We start from the raw sequence: 6,012 nt of genomic DNA, 5'->3' as shown, positions 1-6,012 counted from the left end.
AATGAAACAGTAGATGTGTCTTATGTTAAATGTGTCTTTCGACTTGCAACATTTTCTGTGATATTTTTCATGACAGTAGTAGATGTTTCTTATGATAGTTGTAGACAGTCTCAAGAATCATTTTGATTTCTAGAAAGTCTACTTTTGTGTGATTTTGCTCATCTGAATGGTAGATATTTCTAATGAAAACTGTAGATATAGAGAGACTTAACGGAGAGTTAACGGTGTTAGTTTGCTTTAACCTGCTATAGCAAGTCAAAATTTGTTGGGTATCCATACCTTAAGGCACACAAGTGGAACCCTTGAATATTTTGGGTTAATCATTTATCTCCTCTTTGTATGTCTCATATCCGAATAGGTTCCATGCTACTGGTACTAGCTAGTAGTATGAAACTTAATGTAGACGGCAAAGTCTTTTTTTAGTAAGTGGGAGATTATGAGTTTGATTTACGAAGTTGTAATGTTTGAGTTGTTTAATTAATAATAATAATAAAAAAAACTTCAGGAGAGGTTAGAGGGATGGTTCTGAATCCCAAACACAAGTGTTGTTCACATTGTTTATAGGAAAGAACATGTATGCGTAGCTTGCATATTAAACTTTTGATAATCAAGTTTGGTCGAGCTTCTTAATATACAACTACATACATAGCTTGTGACTCACTATTATACAAATACTGTCCCAAGTTAATCAATTTTAGACATAATCTTATTGGGCGAGTTAGCGCCAGATCTGCATCTATTACGTTGATGCAGCAATGGCAACAAAATCAATATTGAAGACAAGAATCGAATTGTATAGCTGGTGATAGTTCGAGATTGTAGTACAGTTGTACTTTCCTAGTTTGTATATGAATCTTGTGTAATCCCTAATTACTAGGGATAGACTTTGTAGTCAAGGCCGGGTAGGAAGGCCTAATAGCCTAGGGTTAGGCCAGTATATAAACTGTATCATAGCCTCTGTATTGACAATTGAATAAAATACCTTTCTATCGACTTCCAGTTTCTTTATGGTATCAGTAGCAAATTTCGATCCTAGACCTAAACACTAAACCACCCAAACCCAATCAATCTCATGGCAGGCGGCAAACCAGCCAATGTGAAGGACACCAAGTTCGACTCCCCATCCACAACAACCGCACCATGGGAGAACTCCAATCATGCTCTCTACCTGCACCATTCGGATCAACCCGCAGCTGTTCTTGTTACACAGCCTTTGATAGAGGACAATTTCTCCGAATGGACACAATCAATGAGCATGGCACTCAAGATCAAGAACAAAATCGGTTTTGTTCTTGGAACACAAGTCAAACCCACTGTTAACGTCGAGGAGCAGCAACAATGGGAGCGTTGTGACACACTCGTCAAGACATGGCTTATAGCTTCCATGTCAAAACCGATTTCTGGCAGTGTCAAGAACTGCAAAACCTCTCGAGATGTGTGGCTTGACCTTCAAGAAAGGTTTGGCCAAACCAACACTGTTCAACTCTTTAACATTGAGAATGCAATCCATGCTTGTTCTCAAGGCTCGGACACCGTGACCACATTCTTTACCAAACTCAAGATCTTGTGGGATGAAAGAGACACCATTTGTGATATGCAAGACTGTCCTTGTGGTGAAGGAGTCAAGGTTGGAGAGTATATCAAAAATCTTAAGACTATGCAGTTTCTCATGAGACTCAACGAAAGCTATGACACTCTTCGAAGTAACGTAGTTTCGATTGATCCCTTGCCTAGTGTTAACAAAGTGTATTCAATGGCTCTCCGTCATGAGAAACAAGCAGCGGCTGCTGGCAGCAACAAAGCTCTCTCACAACCTGAGTCTGCTGTTTTTTCAGTCAAAGGGGAGGTTGCCTCTTCTTCTCGGGGCAGTGAACAACCAGGAAACCGCAAGGGAAGATGGTGTGAAAAGTGTCATAAGAACAATCATTCAACCGAACGGTGTCAGAGAGACATCAAGTGCACCTTTTGCGGCTGGAAAGGACATGATGCAGACCGGTGTCGTAGGAGGAAAGCAGCGGAAGAAGCCGGCCAATCTCGGTCGAACAACCTACTGCTGGTTTCGCCAATTCTGGCATGACCCAATTTCCGTTCTCAAAGGAAGTGTGTGAGCAGCTTGTTGATCTTTTGAACAAAAACAAAGTAGGAGCGGTCAACCAAGTCGGTAATCCTTCTCCTTATGATGAGTTGTCAGGTAAAGCATTCCAAGTTTCTCAGGGTAACCAAAACAGTGTTTGGATATTCGATAGTGGCGCTAGTGATCATATAATTTGTAATCCCAGCCTATTCACAAACACCTACCCAACCCAAAGCCGATATGTCAGGCTTCCCAATGGCAACGTCACTCGAGTCTCACAAGTTGGAACAGTTGTCTTTCCTTCACAATTCACATTACACAATGTTCTTTGTGTTCCTTCCTTTTATCTCAACTTAATTTCTGTGAGCAAGCTTGCCTATATATGATTCATTATGTGTCACCATGTTCCTCAAACAGATTTGTTTTGTACAGGACCTACGCTCGGGGAAGATGATTAGGATAGGAACTGAGAAGGAAAGACTATACTTCCTCAACCAAGCTTAGCAGGTCACATGTAATTCCGTTGATAGTCATTCTTCAAACCTATGGCATCAACGTTTGGGTCATCCATCTTCTAGGGTTTTACCTTTATTTCCGTTTCTTTCCAGTAAGACTTGTGCTACAAATAAGTGTTCAATTTGCCCTTTGGCCAAGCAAACTCGAAATTCCTTTTCGTTAAGTACAATTTCTAGTAAAGCAGCTTTTGATTTGATTCATGTTGATATTTGGGGAGGATATCATGAACCTTCCATCTCAGGAGCCAAATATTTCTTAACTATCGTTGATGATTTTACTCGATGTGTTTGGGTTTATCTCATGGTTATAAAGTCTGAAGCTCGAAATCACCTCGTCAGTTTCATTCATCTTGTCGAAAATCAGTTTGATACACGAATCAAAATTGTCCGAAGTGACAATGGCCCTGAATTTAAACTTAAAGATTTTTATTCTTCTAAGGGCATTGTTCATCAAACTAGTTGCGTCAATACACCTCAACAAAATGGTGTTGTTGAACGTAAACATCGACATCTTCTCAATATGGCTAGAGCTTTATTATTTCAAGCTAATTTGCCTAAGTCTTTTTGGGGTGATGCTATTCTTACTTCCGCATATTTAATTAATCGTACTCCTACACCTCTTCTTCAAAATAAGAGTCCCTTCGAGAAACTTTTCCATAAGGTGCCGAACTATGATCACCTTAAAGTCTTTGGGTGTCTTTGTTTCACCTCAACCCATCCTGCCAAACCAACAAAGTTTGATCCACGAGCTACAAAATGCATGTTCATTGGTTATCCTCAAGGGCAAAAGGGTTACAAAGTTTTTGATTTAGACACCGAACATATATTTGTTTCTCGAGATGTTCTCTTCTATGAAGATACCTTTCCATATCCAGCTACCAATCTCGACACAGTTCGCATGCCCACGTCAAATTCTCACACAGAAGGTGGGGTTTCGGTAACCAGTCCTCCTTGCACTAGGGTTTTGACCGAAGAAGGGACTCCCACCTCTTCTAGGGTTTTGGCTGAACAAGGGAATCCTAGCTCTCCTGGGATTTCTCTAGCGGATAATAACACACCGAATCCAACTCCTCTTCCCATTCCAACAGAAAACATCGACCAAACAGACCCTATGCAAACCCTAGCTCTCATACCTTCTCCAACCCTACCTGATCATGCTGCGCCTTCTTCCCCTCCTCCTTGTCGTTCCTCTCGTCCAACTAAACCTCCGGTCTTTCTGCATGACGCCCTCTACTTATGCACAGGCTGTTCAACATCAGGCATGGCGTGATGCCATGAGAAAGGAGATTGATGCTTTGCAGCATAATCGGACATGGAGCCTTGTTTCTTTACCTCCCAACAAACGTCTGATTGGTTGCAAATGGGTTTACAAAATAAAACTCAAACCGGATGGTACAGTTGAACGATACAAGGCCAGACTCGTTGCTAAAGGTTATAGCCAAGTTAAAGGTGTGGATTACAGGAAAACTTTTGCTCCTGTGGCCAAGCTCACCACAGTCTGTGTCCTCCTTAGCTTGGCAGCTTTGCGTGGTTGGCATCTTCATCAATTAGATGTCAACAACGATTTCTTGAATGGAGATCTCAATGAAGAAGTTTACATGCAATTGCCTCCTGGTTTTGGACGAAAATGGGAGAATCGAGTGTGCAGATTACACAAAAGTCTGTATGGACTTAAGCAAGCTTCTCGTCAATGGTTCATCAAACTTTCTCTAGCACTCAAGAGGGCTGGTTTTACTCAAAGCTGGTCCGACTACTCATTGTTCGTCCGTAACCATTCAGGCAAGTTCACAATATTACTTGTGTATGTGGATGATATTATATTAGCAGGAAACAGTTTGGCAGACATTACATCAACAAAGGAAGCTCTTGCAAGGCAATTCAAGCTCAAAGATCTCGGCAAGCTTAAGTACTTTCTTGGAATTGAAGTAGCTCGGTCAAGACAAGGCATAGCTCTTTCACAAAGAAAGTATGCACTAGAGATATTAGAAGATACAGGGTTCTTGGCTTCCAAGCCATCAGGATTTCTAGTTGATCAGAATCTATCTCTCACGGAGGCAGGATGAGAGTTATTAACTGATCCTTCACAATACCGAAGGCTCATTGGGAGGATGATTTATCTCACTATCACAAGGCCGGACCTAGTTTATGCTGTTCATATATTAAGTCAGTTTATGCACAAGCCGACACAATTGCACCTCAATGCCGCACATCAAGTACTCAGATACATCAAAAACACTCCTGGACAAGGTATCTTTTTCCCATCAAATGGGAATCCAGAATTAACAGCGTTTTGTGATGCTGATTGGGCACGTTGCAAAGACACAAGGAGATCCATAACAGGTTATTGTGTAAAGTTGGGAGAAGCAGCAATTTCATGGAGGACAAAGAAACAAAGTACTGTTTCCCGTTCAAGTGCAGAAGTCGAGTACAGATCGATGGCATCCACATGTTGTGAAATCACATGGCTTCGAAACATACTAAGGGATTTAAATGTCAAGCAAATGCGGCCAACAAAGTTGTTTTGTGACAATCAAGCCGCCCTACACATTGCCAACAATCCAGTGTTTCATGAAAGGACAAAGCACATTGAAATAGGTTGTCATGTGGTGCGAGAAAAGATGCAGCAAGGAGTGATCAAGACTGCGCATATTGGTACAAAACAACAACCAGCAGATTTATTCACAAAGCCTTTAAGTTCGATTCAATTCGAGTTGTTACTTGGCAAGTTATGTGTTATTAACATACACTCAAACTTAAAAGGGAGTATTGAAGACATGAATCGAATTGTATAGCTGGTGATAGTTCGAGATTGTAGTACAGTTGTACTTTCCTAGTTTGTATATGAATCTTGTGTAATCCCTAATTACTACGGATAGACTTTGTAGTCAAGGCCGGGTAGGAAGGCCTAATAGCCTAGGTTTAGGCCAGTATATAAACTGTATCATAGCCTCTGTATTGACAATTGAATAAAATACCTTTCTATCGACTTCCAGTTTCTTTAATCAAGACTGAAAACTCAGTTTTCAGCTTCCAAACTCATTTGTTTTCTGCCTTTTCTCATTTCCTGCACCTCAGTTCAATAATTCACAGTAGCTTTCGTTACCAATGTATGAAAAATAACATTCAAGCCCTAATTCAATCTTAACTTGTAACTCCTGGAGTTCATATATCAAAGTTAGAGTACGTGAGCTAAACAGATCTGGTGGCGGCATGAGGACCTCTTGTTTATTGTCTGGGAAAGAATTGTTCTACAATATGAAGATATGGATAAAACCATAGAATTGACATGAAAACGATTGACTTAGCAAACTTTGAATAATCAGTGAAACATTACCAATATATATTAATGATAATTTATTCAAGTGAAAGAAATTATACTTCATCCTATAGTTGCATACATGATCAAGCTAGCACATCCTCTCA

Source organism: Fragaria vesca, linkage group LG4 (assembly GCF_000184155.1).
Source record: "Fragaria vesca subsp. vesca linkage group LG4, FraVesHawaii_1.0, whole genome shotgun sequence".
NCBI classification, from domain to species: domain Eukaryota; kingdom Viridiplantae; phylum Streptophyta; class Magnoliopsida; order Rosales; family Rosaceae; genus Fragaria; species Fragaria vesca.
Note: the sequence above shows the minus strand (reverse complement) of the source record.